This window comes from Macaca mulatta, chromosome 18 (assembly GCF_049350105.2).
Source record: "Macaca mulatta isolate MMU2019108-1 chromosome 18, T2T-MMU8v2.0, whole genome shotgun sequence".
Lineage (NCBI taxonomy): Eukaryota > Metazoa > Chordata > Mammalia > Primates > Cercopithecidae > Macaca > Macaca mulatta.
The window spans coordinates 22,371,510-22,391,731 of NC_133423.1; the positions used below are offsets into that span (position 1 = coordinate 22,371,510).

Here is a 20,222-nt window from a genome sequence, read left to right on the forward strand (position 1 = left end):
ACGCAAATATTTTTAAAATTTTAAGTTTTCACACTAACTAATGAATTTTACTTAGCATTTGTGAAACAAGGCCTCACATTTACAAAATTGGAATTTTGCTCCTGTTCTGAGAGTTGCAATGATTTTTGTGACTGTTCTAAAACTGAAACTGAAGCACTAGAATGAACCATGACAAACTTTTATCTTGGAAACTTGGGTACTTTTTGTTCAGGTACTTAGATTGTCATATTTTGTGACATTGAATTTTGAGCTGGTTTTGCTATTTTGGTTTTAGGTAGCTCAAATACAGTCCTTCAGGAACATGATGGATAAAATACTTCTGTGTCTGTGAACCTAACTGCCATTTGTAAATTTGCTACTCTGGGGGAAAATGAATTCCAGGTTCCAAACAACGCTCAAATGCTTGAATGAGTCCCTCTCAGATATATCAATTCTGAAAAAATTGCATTTTTACTGTTGTTTTGCAATTTTTTTTTTTTTTGAGACAGGGTCTCACTCTGTTGTCCAGGTTGAAGTGCAATGGCACAATCATGGCACACTGTAGCTTCAAATTTCTAGGCCCAAAAGTCCTCCCACTTCGGCCTCCTGCCGAATAGGGAGGAGGACCACAGGTGTACACTACCACACCCGGCTAATTTTATGATGTTTTGTAGAGACAAGGTCTCACTATGTTACCCAGGCTGGTCTCAAAGTCCTGAACCCAAGTGATCCTCCTGCCTCAGCCTCCCAAACTATTGGGATTGCAGGTGTGAGCAACCATGCCTGGCTTGTTTTGCAAATATTTTAAAATTCCATCTTCTCATTAAGAATATTATAGAAAGATGTTACCTGGGATGAAAAACATCATGAGAGAACAGAGTTTTATTTACATTAATATTTCTTTTGCCACTGCACTTGAGCGGGGATAATGCCTATTTAGTTCACCTACCCAAGTGACTGGAAGCCATTTTAAATAGATGAACTGGGCCGGGCACAGTGGCTCACATGTGTGATCCCAGCACTTTGGGAGGCGGAGGCAGGTGGATCACCTGAGGTCAGGAGTTTGAGACCAGCCTGACCAACATGGTGAAACCCTGTCTCTACTAAATACACAGAATTAGCTGGACGTGGTGGTGCATGCCTGTAATCTCAGCTACTTGGGAGGCTAAGGCGGGAGAATGCTTGAACCCAGGAGGCAGAGGTTGCAATGAGCTGAGATTGCACCATTGCACTCCAGCCTGGGCAACAAGAGCGAAAACTCCGTCTAAAAAATAAAATAAAATAAAATAAAATAAAATAAATAAATACATAAATGAACTGAATGAAGGTTGTAAATGCATGATTCAGGTCACATCTGCTAACGGGAATCCCTGGACCCTGGATAGGGATGAGTTGTTGGGGAGGGAGGCTCTCGGTGCTCCAGAGAAGTTCCCCAAACACTGACAGTTCTCTTTGCAGCAGCAGCAGGAGTGACCTGCTCCATTCCAGCCTGGCCCGAGGACCCTGGCAGAGTCCCTGATCTGCCACGTGATTGGTACTAAGCCTCCGCCAAGAATGTGCTTTGCTGGGAAAGACTGTGCCATCAACCTTGCCACTAGTGTTCAAGGGCCTTCCATGCCAGGAAGAATAAAATGAGCAGATAAACCTCTCACGTACCAATCGCAGTCCACATTATAGGAGCACAAAGCAGCATAAGAGCCTAATGAATTTGCTTTAATTGTTCAGATTAGTTGGGAACTGATTCAGTCCCAGTCTCCAGCAGACCTAGGGTGGTCAGTGAACCTAGGGTGGTCAGCGAACCAAGTGGCGCTCATTCATTCAAGAAACCAAGAAAATAACAGTTGGAACTTGGGAAAGCTGAAAAGGCCTTTCAGAGAGAATTAATAAACATCTGATACAAAAATACATTTCCAACTCCATTCCTTAGAAGGAAAAATCTTCCCGAAAATTAAGTTTTAAAAAAATTCTCCCTAGAGTTTCAGAAAAATAGAGATTAAACATAATTTCTTGTACTCTACACTACTTTACTTGGCATAATGCTAAACATTTTTATGTCTTTACTTTTAATCTCAAACTTACATTTTTTTTTCAATTGAGGTATTTTATTGAATTGTTAAATATCACACATAGTTCTGGGGAATCATCTGGCATCTTGTCTGTGCAGTTAGACAGCTCTTAGATCTTATTTACCAGGCTGCTGAACTGCTCCTTGTTCAGAGATATAGACACCATCCAAACATTTTCTGATTTTTTTTTTTTTTTTTTTTTTTTTTTTGAGGTAAGCTCTCACTCTTTCACCCAGGCTGGAGTGCAGTAGCATGACCATGGCTAACTGCAGCCTCAACCTCCTGGGTTCAAGCCATCCTTCCACCTCAACCTCTCAAGTAGCTGGGGCTACAGGCACACGCCACCACACCTGGCTAATTTTTGTGGTTTTTTTTGTAGACAGGGTTTCAACCATGTTGCCCAGGTTGGTCTCAAACTCTTGTGCTCAAAGGATCCGCCCTCCTCAGCCTCCCAAAGTGCTGGAATTACAGGCATGAGCCCCTGCTCTTTGCCAATATCCTCGTTTTTAACTGTCGTGGCTTGCTGAATCAAAGCAACTGAATTTGATACAAGTTCACTATCATTTCCTTCAAGAGCTAACTCATCTTTCTGGGCTTGAGATACTGAATGAGCAACACCTGGCCTCATCCAAACCCTGCAGATTTATTTTCCACCCAAGAAATTTCAGATTTCAACAAAAGACTCCTGGCTAACAATGTTGATGGGGAAGTGAGCATGCACAGCCCTCATCTTACTACAGAAGCCCTGTGCAGCACCCTGGATCATGTTCTGTTTATGACTACAAATAGTGCCAACAGTAGCCAGGTCCTTTCTATTTCCCCACACTTTGTCCACCTGGAGCCTCTTCTTTTCCTTTCTAAGGAGACTGAGTTCTTCACTGATGTAACTGAAGTCCCTCCACAGGGATCCTCTGGGGCCCTTCACAATAACTGTGTCCCTTCAGAGTGATGTTGACATCTTCGGGAATGTCAACAGTCTGATTGCTAAGAATGGTCTTCAGTCTCACAGTAGATGTGACAAAGAGAGTCATGTATTTTTTGATGCTATTAGCGGATATATGCCTTTCTTTTTCTCTTCAATGTCTTACTTCTTCCATCCTTCCTTTGATATTCGCAGAAAATTCAGAACTAATGTCCTGGACTAATTTGAGGTTTTTTTTTTTTTTTTTTTTTAAGACGGAGTCTTGCTCTGTCCCTCAGGCTGGAGTACAGTGGCGCAATATTGGCTCACTGCAATCTCCACCTCTTGGGTTCACGTAATTCTCCTGCCTCAGCCTCCTGAGTAGGTGGGATTACAGGCGTGAGCCACGACACCCAGTTAATTTTTATATTTTTAGTAGAGACGGGGGTTTCACCATGTTGGCCAGGCTGATCTTGAACTCCTGACCTCAAGTGATCCACCTCCCTCAGCCTCCCAAAGTGCAGGGATTACAGGCCTACTTTGAGTTTAATTCCAAGATTTCTGTTTCTGATTTTCTTTCGTGCCTCCTCCCCCAGACCTAAGATTGAAACATACATTCTGTGGCTGCAAATTCATGAGATGAATAAAACAAATACAGTTAAATCCATTATATGTATGTATGTACGTGTGTATATAGATGCATGTATGTGTGTATTCATGCATGTATGTGTGTGTGTGTGTATCTATATATACACATATATAAACCTTCTGCTCTTTACATTTATTTTGCTAGGAGATGAATGCTAGGAGTTGAGGGAATTGGTTTTTCAAGTTATTTCAGAGAAACAAAATTAAGTTTCATAGTGAATTTTAACTTGTCCATTTAAGAACTCCCAGGCAACACTTCTTTCACAACCATATCACATTTATCTATTGCTTTGGGACATTCCTTCACTTTTGACTTTATCCTCTCTGTGGCATGCCATAGCATTTGTTTATTCTTTATCTTCACACCTTCCTCCTCTCTTCATTCCCAACCTGAAGTTATCTCCTTTTTCTTATCTGGAACAGACCTTACATTGTGAAGACCTCAGCTTTCCACAAAGCCAACCATTTGCAAAGAGCTGGTCATTTCTGTGCTCTGTGGCATTTCCTCGGTGTGTTCCCCAGGAGATAGTCATCATTTTACAGTGTCTCAGCTTTCATATTTTTTTTCTCATAGGAAGATAAAACTGAAAAACAGAACACGTCACCCCATGCTTCTTAATATTTCATCATTTCAGAGGATTTTTCATCTTGTGAAAAGTTGCATTCCATCAAGGGGTAGTGATGTACATGCTGTGCTGCGTAAAACAATTTGCTTTTGAGGATTGCAGTGCTCAACACAGAGTGAGTATTTACAGCTATGTCCCTTTCAAAGTCACCCCTGGAGCTGCTAATTTGAGCCGTCTCCGTGAGTCTCGAAAGAGATTTCTGTCTAAGCTGTCAATTTCCAGGTGTCATACATTAAAATATTTTTGGGGAGAGGCTAAGTAGTTACAGAATGATGCTAAAGGATTCTCTATGTTTTTAGACTTGGATAAAATTCAGTAAAAGAAATGCCCATATTACAAAATCTGCTTTCCCAATAAGAACCATTCCAGGCAATCTGAAGGAACAGAACCTGTGGTATTTCTTCTGTGAATTTCTTCTGATCTTTGTCCATTCTTTTCTTTCTATTATAGTCAAAATAGGAAGGTGTGTGTGTATGTGTGTGTGTGAGAGAGAGACAGACAGACAGACAAAGGGGGTAAGGAGGGTGAGGAGGGTGGATCCCGCCTTCCTTCTGTGGCTTCTGCCTTTCTCAGAGAACTTCAGAGGACGGCTATGATACCTGTTCTAAATGAACAACATATAACTTGTATTTTTACCTCTCCGCCACCCCCTCCATGGGTTTCCTATGTGTACTTCAAATGCCTGATAACCTTGGTACGAGAACTGGTTGTATTACATCGGCCTTAATCCCTTTATCAGGCAGCAAGTTTTTCCTTTCCTAAGGGGTGAGCAACTAAGCCCAGGGTCCAGCATGGGCTTTGTAGAGAGTTGCTCCGTCTCCCGAGCAGCAGCCAGTGACAGCTCATCTGGGTTTCATCAGCTCCCTGGGGCTGCATTTCACCAGGCCCCCTTGCCAGGGCCTCCCCGGCGTGTCAACAAGTGTTGCACCTACTGCAGAAACAGCCCTCAAGTTTCATCACAGGGATGCTAAAATATATTCTCCAGCTTCAGCTATGACCTAGTTCATTGAAGGGCGGGGGAAAAATGCTCTTCTTCCAGAACTTCCCTGGGCATGGAATTTCCCCTCTTAGGAAGATATGAACTTTCTGGAAGCAGACCCATCTGTGCTTTGACCTGATCGTGGAAAAGACCCTGAACCCTGTAAACTCCTTCAAATTCCTGTCCCGGGAACACCCAGTCAATGCCTCACACACAGCCTGGGGAAGCCACAGCCGAGCCAGCCCTCCTATAACATTTCTTGGACAAAGAGTATTGAAAAGTAAGTATGTAGACTTTGGTTTTTACATAAGGAATGGCTGTACTTTCAATATATAGTTGTTAACATTTTCTGCAACAAAGAATGAAGCAGATTGTTTCCTTATGAAACAGAATGAGATGAAACAAATAGGGGCTATATGGGATATTTGGGTATATAAGGTTTTAAAGTGGGCAAATTCTCATGGTCTTGTAATTTAAGTCCATTTTGGCACTTTTTGAAAATTATTGCTATTTTTAAAGGTGTGCTTATTTTGGCTTGACAATAATGAATGAAAATAGTTTCTTTCACATCATGTCTATCTTAGCAGTTAGAAAAAATATACAGGATGACTCGAAGCAGTGAGATGTAAAGCTTTGAAAAGTAACATAAAAAGTTAAGTTAATTATCCAGGTAACTCAGGCCCCAGAGACTTTTGTCTGAAATATTTGAGTATTTTAGTTAAGAGTTATTCAATTTACTGTGAATTACTGAATGATTGAAAATCTCTCCTATCTGGGTAGACACAGAAGTATATTGTCTGACAACAGGTAATACAATTTGCTGAAAAGCTATCAGGCATTTCAAAATGGCTGATGTAAGCATTTATTGTAAAAAAAAAAAATAGATTTTAAAAAAAATTTAAGGCAAAAAGTCAGCCAAAAAAAATCCATCAATTAAATGCCACCACTGTCACATTACAGTTTAATGAACACATCTAAACCTTAAAAGCCCTGATTAAGGGTGTCAGTTACAGACATTTGGCAATCATTTAAAAATAGATAAAAGCAAGAACAGCATTTAGAGCTGCTTCTGCTCTAATTATTTTCTTTCCACAACCTTTTCCTTATGTAAAGGTAGCCTTTATTTCTAAAGATTAATTAACCAGGAACGGTAATTCCAGAGATATGTGATATGTTTTATAACTCTATATCAACTAAGGGCAAATTGAAGGAGTTTTTGCTGTGTGGCTTCTGTACTGAAACCAAGGATGTTGTGGGTTACCTTCCGAATCAACAACTTCACAAATCCTGTATTAGAAAGCATGGATGGCCAATAACCACGTTCAGATCTTGGAAATCGGACTTAAAACAAACTAAATGTATTTTCGCTCCTGAATTACATTGTCCTTTGTTGTTGTTGTTTTTATTTTTTTGCTTGTTTTGTGTTTTTAGACAGAGTTTTGCTCTTGTTGCGCAGGCTGGAGTGCAATGGCTCGGTCTTGGCTCACTGCAACCTCCGCCTCCTGGGTTCAAGTGATTCTCCTGCCTCAGCCTCCCGAAGTAGGTGGGATTTCAGGTACCCACCACCACGCCCAGCTAATTTTTTTGTATTTTCGGTTGAGACGGGGTTTCACCATGTTGGCCAGGCTGGTCTTGAACCCCTGACCTCAGGTGATCCACTCGCCTCGGCCTCCCAAAGTGTTGGGATTACAAGCGTGAGCCACCACACCCAGCCTACATTGTCTTTTTGATGTTTTCACCAAACATTTAATCACAATTTGGGGAAGTTTTTAGGTAGGGCAGAGTTCCTGTTGTCATTACCTGCCAAGTTTTTTTCTCCTCCAATTTCATGAGTTTTTAACAGCCTCCTGAACACTCGCATGTAGGTATCAGCCCCTGTGATGGGGATGCAGTTGAGTTAGTGTCTTACTCTGGATGGAGGTGGGAGAAGCAGGGGAGGTCCTAAGAAAGGTTTTGGAGTCAGATTTGGAATTGACTCCCAACTTTAGCATAACTTTTCAACCTGTTTGAACCCTAGTTTACTCATCCGTAAAATCATAACAGTATTCACTTTAACAGAATTGATGGGGGATTAGATGAATAAATATACCTAAAGTATCTGTTGAATCATAGTTTCTCAACAAAAGTTTGTTTTTCACCTTAATTAAAAGCTTCTCTTTTTTTTGCTGAAACTTTGGAATAATACCATAAAATAAACTATATAAAGTAATAGAAACTGTACATTATAAGCATCACTGCAATAATTAAATAAACATAACGATTAGATTCCTTGAGAAAAATTCTATACTTGGAAACAACGTCTTTGAAAACAAAATAAGAAAAAAAATTATATTTTAGAATGTATCTATGATAAATAAGAAAAAAAAATTTTTTACTGAAAATAGTTGATGGATAATTGATGCTTATTATCTAAAAGCAGAAGTAGAGATTTATCAACATCCCCTGGGAATGCTTTTTAATACACACCAGTACCATATTTCAATATGAGTGTTTGGGAATACATAGTAATGAAAGGCCTGTGATCACGATGAAAACTATGAAAATGAAGGTAGACGCCCAGCCTTTCCTCAAAGATTATAGTCGAGTCTTGCATTGAGAGAGGTGGGGGCGGGAGTGGAGGTGAAAATTCTCTGAACTGGGCCAGCCATTGGCGGAGCTGAGCAGGGGGAGTAGCTCTGGGCCAGCTCAGAAGAAGTGTCGTTTCCAGGGTAGGGATCGCACTGTGGGCTAGAATTGGGCGGGGTCAGTGATAAAAGTACACAATGAATAGGGAGAAAGGCCAGTCAGGGACGGGAGGGAGCAGATGAGATTCACAAGCCGGCTTGTGGGCTGGCTCCCGAGAACTTTATCAGACATCTTTCTCATTGCCCCTTGTTTTCACTGAGATACCCCACAGCTTTTCCCCGGGCACATCGCAGTACCTTGATACATTCTTCACTTCGGTTACAGACAGGTTCACAAGGAACCCAGGATATGTTACTCTGGGTTGGATGCTGCCAAAAAGAAAAACTGAAAATGCAAACATGTAAAGCAACTTGGGAGAATGTAATCACGTCATCTTGGGGTTGGCGAAAACGAAAGAATATACATTTGACCTACATTAAATAAAACACTTAAACATGTTTCGAGCCCTTATTGGGATCTCCGCCTATGCATACCAACTTGGCATGGCCCAAACAGACAAAACTGATCAGGAGACTTCAGACATCAGCTCAAAGAGACAGGGAGCAAGTTGAAGAGAAGCTCAGTTCCGAGAGTTCAGGTCTGGATACACTGCACCCTCCCTCTGGAGGGCCAGCCTGGAGAACTGCTATCTGTGTTAGATCTGTGTTAGGATAGAACTGCCATCCTTATGTCTGGGCTGCACAACTCACCTGGGTTTTCACTTGATCTTCAGCCCTGCTCTTAGACAACCAGGCCCCTGCTCTTAGACAAACAGGCTCATTTGCTCCTCAACCCCTAGTTTAAGACCTTCCTCTGAGCCCAGTGGTTCTTAAACTTCCAAGTGCAACAGAATCTAAAGAGCTTGTTAAAATAAAGCTTGCTGGGCTCCACCCCCAGAGCTTCTGATTCTGAAGTTTCCAAGAATTTGCATTTCCTCCTTGTTCCCAGGAAATGCTGATGGCGTGGCCCAGGGGCCACTCTGAGAACCACTGCTATAGCCATTTCTTCGGCCTGCAGTTCCTGAAGAAAACCTATTTGTGTTTATTCTTTTCAACCACCAAACTTTCCTTACTTCTCAGGGGATACCAGAGACACAGATACAATGTGCTAGTGTTGCAAACATAAAAGGTGAACCCATCAGGTGCCCTGCAGGCAAGCAGTTTACAGTCTAGCTGCTGGGGGTGACACTGAGTGAGGGACAATACCCTGAGGCTAATGGTCTCTAGTTTTTAGGGGCTTTTTCTTTTTTTCCAGCTGAGGATATCAGGGAAGCCTTCAAAGAGAAACCAGCATTTGAGCTAGGGGTTTGAAAACCTGGCGGGGTGTTTGAACAGGCTGGTGGTCCTTCCATGTAAAGGAAATCCAGAAAAGCAAAATAAAAACATGGAGGGCAGAAAGAGAAAGGATGAATATGAAAATCAGAAATTAGTGTGGTTGGGCTACGCTTTTCACACTTCTCCTCCCCTGCCTTCTTGATGATGAAAGAATTGTCAAGAGTTGGATGGTTTTGATCAAGCCATTTAATCTTCAGTCCATTCCTTCTGTTGGTAACTTAGTTGTAACTTGGTGTCCAACAAAGAGATCTGGAATGGAGAGCCAAATGGTAGGAATTTCAGGCAGTGCGGGCCAAGGAGGAGAGGGCATGCCTTCTTGAAGCAACGAAGAAATCAACTTGGCCGGGCTTGGTGGCTCATGCCTGTAATACCAGCATTTTGGGAGGCCAAGGTGGGTGGATCACTTGAGGTCGGGAGTTCGAGACCAGCTTGGTGAAACATGGTGAACCCCTGTCTCCACTGAAAATACAAAATTAGCTAGGCATGCTGGTACAGGCCTGTAATCTTAGCTACTTGAAGGGCTGAGGCAGGAGAATCGCTTGAACCCAGGAGGCAGAGGTTGCAGTGACCCAAAATCGTGCCATTGCACTCCAGCCTGGGCAACAAGAGTGAAACTCTGTCTCAAAAAAAAAAAAAAAAAAAAAAAAAAAAACCAGAAGAAAGAAAGAAAAGAAAAGGAAAAACGGAAAAAAAGAAAGAAATCAACTCAAACTACCTTAATCAGTAACAGGAATTTATTGCTCGCACCATGGAAGAGTCCAGGAGTTTGGTCAGGACCCCGCTGTTTCTCTGCATTTCTGAAAGCTCTGCTCATCTCTGTTTTGGTTTTATCAGCTTTAGCACAGTCTCAAGATAGCTATTGGCCTCCGCTGAGGTTCACATGCTTTCCTTTTCCTGTGGATGACAGAGTGAACAACCTAAGCTTTGCACTGACTGGGTCTCCCCTGAACTACTTTTTGGAGAGTGCCACATGCGATTGACTTTGGTTAATGACTAGGTCAGTGAGCAAGTGCACCACAGTTTAGACCAATCAGAGCCAACAAAGCAGGAAGGCTGAGGTCTCGCCAACCAAGTCCCCAGGCTGCTGAGTGACGGGAGAGGCTGGGTTAGGAGGACAAGCGAATGGCCACTTTAGGATATTTTAGATATTTTGGAGAAAGGCCTCTAAAATCATACCACCTGTTCCCTTAGTCGTAAAGATAGCCATGGGGAGCATTTATACTTTAAAGATTAAGAATATTACTGCTAAAGGTAAGCCAGGAAAAATTAAACCAAAAAATTAGGATGGGCATGCTTTAAAGTTCAGCCCAGACAAGTCAAAATGTTCTTCCACAGAACAGTCCTGCCTCAGCAATGGAAGGAACCAGCCAGGCATGGTGGCGCAAGCCACCTGTAATCCCAGAATTTTGGGAGACCGAGACAGGAGGATCACTGGAGGTCAGGAGTTTGAGACCAGTCTGGCTAACATGGCAAAACCCTGTCTCTACTAAAAATACAAAAATTAGCCAGGCATGATGGTGCATGCCTGTAATCCCAGCTACTCAGGAGGCTGAGGTGGGAGGATTGCTTGAACCCAGGAGGCAGGGGTTGCAGTGAGCCGAGATTGTACCACTGCACTCCAGCCGGGTGAAAGAGCGAGACCCTATCTCAAAAGAAATAAAAAGAAATGGAATGAACCGTTGGCTACAGTACTACACCTTACGGCCCTTTTTATTGGATGTGATGTTCCTTATCTCTAAGGCACACTTTATTTACTAGAACAAGATTAGATAAAGAACCATTAAAAATCTTCTGTATTGGGAGTCTGAGGTGGGTGGGGGATCGCTTGAGCCCAGGATTTTGAGAACAGCCTGGGCAACGTAGTGGGACCCCATCTCTATTTAAAAAAAAAATCTTCTGGAAATAAGGCCAGTGGAGGCATTATATGAAAAGTGTTCCCCTAAGACACTCTGACTGGCTGGGTTGAAGGATGAGGGTAGAAGGTGGCAGAGATCAGACTGCCACTCTCCTGAGAATCTCTTCCCTGTCCTCACACCACTGATTTTTTCTGAATGGTCTTGCTGACAGGTGGTTAGTTCAGCATAATGAATTCTGGCTCAGTTAACTACACTCAGGCTCAGTTAACTACACTCAGGGTTGGTCTTATTTTTGTCGGGGGGCAAGGAGACAGAAGAGAGCCTAAGGTTTTCCAGGTTCTTCCCTATATTGTCTGGTGCCAGAAATTCCACAGCGTTTCACCTCTTGGCCACATTGAAAAGTAAACATTCTCCCAAGAGGGATTAGTTGGAGTGGCTTTGGAGTTTTCAGGAGTTACAGGGGAGTGAGGGTAGGAACATAAGGAGCCTGGGAAAATGCGGAGGATAAGAGGAAAATGAGCCAGAGAGGGGCCTTCTTTACTACGAAGTGTTTGTGCTGACACTGATGACACATTCCTAGACTGGACACAGCAGTCGGCCCATGACATTCAACTTCAAGCCAAAGTGATTTTAATCAGTTAACTCATGGAAGTGGGTCTGATTATAGCACTGTCACACTTTGTATGTTTATAACACCATAAGGTCTCCTCTCTTCCCTGTCTTTACCCCAAGATAGGCAAGAGAATGTATCCTTTCAATGCAGTACATGGAAAATCAGAATCAAGAAACCTGGACTCTGTCACTAACAAGCTGTGTGACCTTGAAAATGTCACCTAACCTGTGTTTCAGGTGCGTTTTTCAGTTGTAAATTCAGGGGAGGTACTAAACTGTCACACAGGTTTTATTTATTTTTGTATTTACTTATTTATTTTTTTGAGACAGAGTCTCACTCTGTCGGTCAAGCTGGAGTACAATGGCGCCATCTCAGCTCACTGCAAGCTCCATCTCCCGGGCTCAAGCAATTCTCCTGCCTCAGCCTCCCTAGTGGCTGGGATTACAGGTGTGTGCCACTACACCCGGCTAATTTTTATATTTTTAGTAGAGATGGGATTTCACCATGTTGGCCAGGCTGGTCTCGAACTCCTGACCTCAGGTAATCTGCCTGCCTCTGCTTCCCAAAATGCTGGGATTACAGGAGTGAGACACTATGCCCGGCCTCGCACAGGTTTTATTTAACCTTTTTTTTTTGCCCTCTCATAAAGATTGGAAACTGCCACACATTTTAAGCAGCAGGGGAGAGGAGACTCAGTGGAAAGACTCATCCACCTAAAATATATTCAAAACAAATCCAGAGGGAGGTTCTGCCAGCTCAGTATTCACCACGTCTGTGTGATGAATTGTGCACCCAACACACTGCCGGGCACATGGAGTGGCTCACTATTAATATTGAAAAGTTAGCTTTTACTTGTTTATTAGGTAAGATACATCAAGTCAAGGTATCCAGAAAGATATACAAAGACTGTCACTGCCTCCAAATGGCATGCCTTCTTTTCCCCCCGACACTTAGGCCCCCTCCCAGGAGCAACCAAGCTACTGCTTTCTTGTGTATTTCTAGTCAATATATGTATAAACAAGCATATTAGATTATTTTCTCCTCCTCCTCCTCCTTCTTCTTTGCCTTTAAAAGTCATCACATGGGCTGGGCGTGGTGGCTCATGCCTGTAATCCCAGCACTTTGGGAGGCCGAGGCAGGCGGATCACGAGGTCAGGAGATCGAGACCATCCTGGTTAACACAGTGAAACCCCATCTCTACTAAATATACAAAAAATTAGCCGGGTGAAGTGGCGGGCACCTGTAGTCCCAGCTACTCAGGAGGCTGAGGCAGGAGAATGGTGTGAACCTGGGAGGCGGAGCTTGCAGTGAGCCGAGATTATGCCACTGCACTCTAGCCTGGGCGACAGAGCGAGACTCCCTCTTTTTTTTTTAAAAAAAAAAAAAGTGAACACATTGGCCGGGGACAGTTGGCTTATGCCTGTAATCCCAGCACTTTGGGAGGCCAAGGCGGGTGGATCATGAGGTCAGGAGATTGAGACCATCCTGGCTAACATGGAAGCCCTGTCTCTACTAAAAATACAAAAAATAAGCCGGGCATTGTGGCGGACACCTGTAGTCCCAGCTACTTGGGAGGCTGAGGCAGGAGAATGGGGTGAACCTGGGAGGCGAAGCTTGCAGTGACCCAAGATCATGCCACTGCACTCCAGCCTGGGCAACAGAGCGAGACTCCGTCTCAAAAAAAAAAAAAAAAAAAGTGATCACATTCCCTGCACTCTTATACATTGTTTATTTCATTTAATGTATCCTGGAGATTATTCCATATCAGTGCATTTTTTTATTCCATTATCAGTGTCTCTTTTTTTTGTTTGTTTGTTTTGAGACAGGGTCTTGCTCTGTTGCCCATACTGGAGTGCAGTGGTGCAATCACGGCTCATTACAGCTTCAACCTCCCAGGCTCAAGCCATTCTCCTGCCTCAGCCTCCTGAGTAACTGGGACTACAGACATGCACTACACCAGCTAATTTTTGCACTTTTTGTAGAGATGGGGTTTCACCATGTTGCCCAGATGGATCTTAAACTCCTGGGCTCAAGCGATCCACCCACCTTGGCCTCCCAAAGTGCTGGGATTACACACAGGAGCCACCATACCTGGCCTGTCTCATTCTTTTAAATGTACATTGTTGTTAACAAGAAAAAAAGATTCCATTCTTTAGGTATACAATAACCACATTCCTATTGATGGACATTTAGCTTTTGCTGTCACAGGTAACGCCGCAGTGAATTTAGTAGGGGCTCATTAAATGTTTGTCTCCTTGCTTCTATTTTTAAAATTAACTTTAACAAGGTGTATTTTGTATATCATATATAATTCACCATTTCTAATTGTTAAATGCAATGATTTGTTTTTAAAAGCAAATCTACTAGGTTGGGCAATCATCACCATAGATTGGTTTTAGAACATTGTCATCACCCCCAAAAGATCCTTCAGGCACATTTATTATTAGCATTCTCCCTACTGCCCTCACCTCCAGCCACCACTGATCTACTTTCTGTCTTTATAGTTTCTATTGGACACTTAATTCCATTTATTGTATGGTCTCTTGTGTATGGCTTCTTTCACTAAGCATACTGAGAATGTGTTTGAGGTTCATCTATGTCATACCATGTATCCATAATTTTGTGTTTTTTGTTTTTTTGTTTTGAGAAGGAGCTTCGCTCTGTCACCCAAGCTGGAATGCAATGGTGCGATCTCGGCTCTCTGCAACCTCCACCTCCTGGGTTCAAGAAATTATCTTGCCTTGGCCTCCCAAGTAGCTGAGATTATATGCACCTGACATCATGCCCAGCTAATTTTTGTGTTTTTTAGTAGAGACAGATTTCACCATGTTGGCCAGGCTGGTCTCCAACTCCCGACCTCAGGTGATCTGCCTGCCTCAGCCTCCCAAAGTGCTGGGATAACAGGTGTGAGCCACAGCCCGCCGTATCCATAGTTTGTTCTTTGTTATTGCTCAGTGGTATTCCATTATATGGCTATACCACATTTTGTCTACCCATTCACTAGTTGGAGCGTTAGGTTATTTCCAATAGATACTTAGGTTGTTTCCGATTTTTGGCTATTATGAATAACCTTGCTAAGAACATTTGTGTGCGAGTCTTTGTGTGAATATGCATTTTCATTTCTCTTGGGAAGATAACTCAGAGTGGAATTGCTGGGTCATTTGGTAAATTTATGTTTAACTTTGAAACCCATTTCCCATTTAGGAAAAAAAAAAAAAAGGGCAGCTTGTTGCCAGCACTCAATTTTACATAAATAGGCTCTTTGAGGCTGAAACAAATTTGGCTGATTTTCAATGTGAAAATAAAATACAAAAACTGTTTTTGGAGTTATTTCTAAACAGAATTTATCTCTAATTCTGATGTAACAGAAATGTATATGATGTTACATCAGGATTAGAGACAGCAGTATTCTTGGGGCAAATGGGAAATGGGTTAAGAAACTGCCAAAGTGTTTTCCAAAATGTCTGTACCACTTTTCCATTCCCACCGGCAATGAATGAGCGTTTTTGTTCTTTTCCCATCCTCACCGATATTCCACTCCAGCTAATCTGGACTCATGTTTCAGCTCTACCACTTGCAGGCTGTGAGAAGTTATGCTTCTTACACCAACCTTTAGAAGTGACTGAAGCTTCCGAGTCATTAGCTGGGAAATAGCAAAGAACATCCACCAGACAGGTTCACTGTGAAGATGAAATACGAAGTGCCCAGCCTTGGGTCTGACACACAGTAGGCACCCGAAATGTGTTAAGTGTCTCTCCCCACATGGTCTGCCGTCCTCCCCACGCAATTTACAGAAATCATCTTTGAATAAGCTTCCCTAACTAACACGGCTCTGGGTATTAGGTGATGGCAATCACCTAATTTGCGAGATGGCAAATTCAGGAAGACAATTGCCATTGGATTAGGCTGGGTAATCAGAACTAATCCCTCCTGTCCCCACTGAGTAGGCGCCCTAACTGCTGGCCTTCCCGCCAGCTCCACAAGAGCTGGTTACCCGTGGTCTGCTTGTGAGCTATGACCTCTTCCCTGATCCTTTCTGCTGACAGCAGGCTTTCTGGTGACAGCAGCCATGCGACTTGCTGGCTATTGAGGGTGGGGGAAGAGGGATGCAGACTGGTGGTGGGAAGGGGGTTGCAGATTAGTCAAAATAAAACTTGACATCACTTGAGCGTTTTAAATGTTCAAATAACGCTCCTATAGCCTTTGTTCTCCACCAATTTGAGATAAATACATTATTTTTATAATCTTGCCAATGTTAAACCCAAAGCCACTGGCAGCAGCTAACACTCACATACATAGTGCTTACTTTATATACTATTCAGAACAGCATTACATAGACTGACTCAAATTCCATAACGGTCAAATAAATAGATACTGCTATTATGTTAGTTTTATAGAAGAAGTGACTGAGGCAGACTGATGATCAGTTAGTGAGTGGCAGAGCAGAGGTTTGAGCCTAGGGAGCAGGTGCAGGAGTCCACATCCTGCATCATGACATTACCCTGCTACCTGTCAAGGGTCCTGCCCATTTTAGAGTAGCTATCAAAATGTGATATGTGGGCCGGGTGTGGTGGCTCATGCCTGTAATCCCAGCTGCTCAGGAGGCTGAGGGAGGAATCGCTTGAATCCGGGAGGCAGAGGATGCAGTGAGCTGAGATTGTGCCATTGCTCTCTAGCCTGGGCGACATAGTGAGACTCTCTCTCAATAAATAAATAAATAAATTCAAATACAAATAAAAAGAAAGAAACTTGCCACGATCCACTGTTTAGGGAAAATCTCTCTCGAACCTTTTTTTCTCTGCTCTCCCACCACCACAATGACAATCATCAACACAGAGGAAGAGGAAGACTTCTGTGACCAAAGTCGTGGTGGATTTGCCCCATACGCCAAGCTGCAGACACCGGTGGCGTGTTCTTGGATTCAGTTCCGACACTGTCTACCCGGAGATAGTGTCAGATCCCACAGGTTGTGGGTCCAGTCCCCAAGGCTACTCTTCACCCACCCCCCGAACCCCCGGACAACCAGCTGCGAGTCAAGGCTTCCAGAACTTCTGACTGACTGGCTTCAAGTTGGGGTTCCCATGAGCACCTCTTGGGGTTAATTTGCTAGAGTAGCTCATGGAACTCAGGGAAACACTTACATTTACTGGTTTATTGCAAAGGTGATTTTAAGGATATAAGTAAACAGCCAGATGCAGAGATCCTAGGGCAATTTGCAGGTGCTTCAGTCCCCATGGAGTTGGGATGCGCCATCCTCCCAGTGTGTGGATGAGTTCTTCACCTCCTGTCAGCCTCCACGTGTTCACTTCTCTGGAAGCTCCCCAAACCCTGTCCTTTTGGGCTTTTATGGAGGCTTCGCTACATAGGCATGATTGAGAACCATGTAGAAATGTGATTGGACAAAAAGCACCTGATCTGAACCCAGCAAGCCTGTCTGTTCAGATTTTCTTGGCATTCTTTTCTCTGTGTGGCTTTCTTTCCCCTAGGGTATGGGGCAGGAATGAGGGTCTTTTGGAATGAGGGCTTTTGACCACAATCAGAGTCCTGCCTTGGACAGGTAAAAGGAGGATAGAAGGTCAGAAAGAGAGAGAGAGATTCTGTTTCCCGAGGCCAGAAGTGCCCCAACATTATAATAAGGACTATGGGAGTTAGGAGCCAGGAATTGTGGATGGAAACCAATAAATATACAGATATATCCTAACACCTTAACCACACAGCAAAAAAAGAGGCAAATGCAGCATTCTTTCCAATGAACACACTGTTTTTCCAAGGTCATCTGTGAAGCCTACCACAAACTCCTCCACTAATCCCAATAATTCAATATTGATTGTTCATCTCTAGCAGAGAATGATACATCTGTCATCAAGGGTTCTCACCTTCAGAGAAGCCACGAAACACGAGCCACAGCCTGACTTAACTGTCCTTTTCCTCTCCAGAGTACAGTCAGTGCTCTGTGGCTGAGATATGTGGTCACTAAACTGACTGTGTGAGTCAAATAGTGTGTGTTTGTCAGTATTTTCACATGTGGGACAACACTGTCAGGAAATCGTCACCTGGGGAGGAGTCACGGATGACACAGAAGCTCCTCAACGTCAGCCCAGCTCTTGACAGCTGGATTTATCCTTTCCTCCTTCGCCATCCATAGCAGTGATCTCCAGGAATGAGAACGGAAGGTCATGTCCTGTAAATTACTATTACGGGTGAGAATTACACCCAGAGACATTTTTACATAGTAGTTGGTGTACCACTTTAAAAAAGAATTACTGTGGTAACCCACAGCAGAAAAGGAAACTGATGAAACAAGTGAACTCTTTCCTTATACTACACTGATTACCATTATGAAAACTAATTATGTAACAGATTTTCACAAGGCAATTGACGTACGTATCCTCAGCCTATTTTCATTCCCTCCTTTTACAGATGAGAAGGTAGGCTCAATGCCTTGCCTTATAATTGGCAGAGCTGGATGTAGATTTGTTTCTGGCAGTGGCAAAGCCTGCATTGTGTTCACAGTTCTATGGGGCCTCCTACTCAGGAGGGTGTTTTCCTGCTATGAGAGCTGCCCTGTCCCCCACTGTCCCCCTCCGTTTGAGTAACTTCCCTAGGAATGTGAAGAGTGGGGTAGTCATCCCTCTGTCTCTACAGTTGCTTCTAAAAAGCATTGCTGATTTGCCACAAAAAGGAATGAAGTACTGATACAGGCGACAACATAGTCAAACCTCAAAAACATTGTGTTAAGTGAAAGCTTCTATTTATATAAAATATCCAGAATAGGCCGGGCTCTGTGTCTTCTGCCTATAATCCCAGCATTTTGGGAGGCCAAGTGGGAGGATTGCTTGAGCCCAGGCATTCAAGACTAGCCTGGGCAATGTAGTGAGACCCTGTCTCTAAAAAAAAAAAAAAACCCTTAATAGACAAATACATAGAGACAGAAAGTAGATTAGTGATTGCCTCTGGCTGTATGTGTCATGGGGGTGGGGGGTGGAAATGGGGAGATGAGGAAGTAAAAGGGGTATAGGAATTCTTTCTAGGGTAATGAGAATGTTCTAAAATGGATTGTGGTGATGGTTGCACAATTCTGAATATAGTGAAAGCAATTGAATTGTACACCTTAAATGAGTAAATTGTGTATGATGTGGTAATTATATCTCATTAAAGCTGTAAAAGAGCTGGGCATGGAGGCTCAAGCCTGTAGTCCCAGCTACTCAGGAGGCTGAGGTGGGGGGATGGCTTGAGCCCAGGAGTTCAAGACCAGCCTTGGGCTGGTGTTAAATCTGAGTTTTAAAAAATACCAGTTGATATCAATTCCTCAACCGCCAAATGTACTTGTAACCTAATCTGGAATGGAGGTATCTATTTGCTATCTAGCAGATGAATTTTCTTCCTGTGCTGTGCAACTAATTTGCCAGCTATGCTGAGAGGGGTTTACTATGCTCTGAAATACCACACATATTAACTGGAGCCCCATGTCATCCAGCCTCTGCACAGCTAAGTTTAAGAAATTCTACAACCAAAAATAACTGGAAATGTAAGTCATTTGTTAAATAATGTCAAAAGGACCCAATTCACAACCACAATGCATAGTTTCTGAAAAATCTTCAGTTCGGCCTCTCTTGCTGAGTCTTCCATACCTGTCCCAGCAGGTATGTCTCTCAAACCTCTCTCCCATCTCATGTGTTCTGTCCCACACCCAAGCAGTTTTCTCTCTTTTTGATGCTACCGTATCACTTCTTCAACTTTACGGCTTTTTCTACCCATCATGTGAATTAATTGAACTTCAGGTTTAAGCACGAAGTTGCTTCCTGCACACACTCTCCCTGAGGAAGGGAAGGCAGTGTATTCCCCTACATTAACTTACTTAACCCTGATATTTATAGAGTGTAGGTGCTTTATGCAGGGGCAGTTTGGGAACACTTTTTGGGAAATACAGTTCCCACCATATTTCTAAACAGAACATCTTGAGATTAAGGAAATACTGTGGGAACTTCTAAAGCAGCAGGAGTGATCTCAAAAGAGAGCACTAGAGGCATTTGTGAGCAGAATGCTCCAAGGGCAGCATCCACCAAGCAAGGGGGGCCTCATGGGCCAAGATCTGTTCTTCACACAAGGCCCTGAGCCCAGAAGGGTGCTGTCTTTTTATTATTTCTTTTGAGGTGGAGTCTCGCTCTGTCGCCCAGGCAGTGTCGTTCAGTGGCGCCATCTTGGCTCACTGCAACCTCCGCCTCCCAGGTCCCAGTTCAAGCAATTCTCCTGCCTCAGCCTCCGGAGTTGCTGGGATTACAGGAATGAGCCACCATGCCCAGCTAATTTTTATATTTTTAGTAGAGACAGGGTTTCACCATGTTGGCCAGGATGGTCTTGAACTCCTGACCTTGTGATCCGCCCGCCTTAGCCTCCCAAAGTGCTGGGATTACAGGCGTGAGCCACCACGCCAGGCCGGGTGCCGTCTCTGGTTTAATGCTCTGATGTCACCATCTTAAAATCCTTAATCCTGTTTGCACAAAGAATCCCTCATTTTCATCTTCAGCCGGGCCCTGCAAATTATGTTGCTCATCC

The 20,222-nt window shown here is 43.3% G+C and overlaps 1 protein-coding gene and 1 pseudogene across 6 annotated transcripts in view; one reads left to right on the top strand and one right to left on the bottom strand.

Annotated features, from left to right (window-relative positions):
- Positions 1 to 2,161: 2,161 nt before the first annotated feature.
- Positions 2,162 to 3,076, bottom strand: LOC100430919 (large ribosomal subunit protein uL6 pseudogene; annotated as a pseudogene).
- A 1,926-nt stretch (positions 3,077 to 5,002) lies between these two features.
- The window catches only part of ALPK2 (alpha kinase 2), a 142,740-nt gene continuing 127,520 nt past the window's right edge, over positions 5,003 to 20,222 (top strand). For 5 of the 6 annotated variants that reach the window (XR_013408104.1, XM_015122093.3, XM_077974715.1 and 2 more), the window contains exon 1: positions 5,003 to 5,479. The gene's annotated coding sequence lies outside the window, so the exon portion shown is untranslated. The remainder of the gene's footprint in view (positions 5,480 to 20,222) is intronic. The other variant, XM_077974713.1, reaches the window with a different exon arrangement.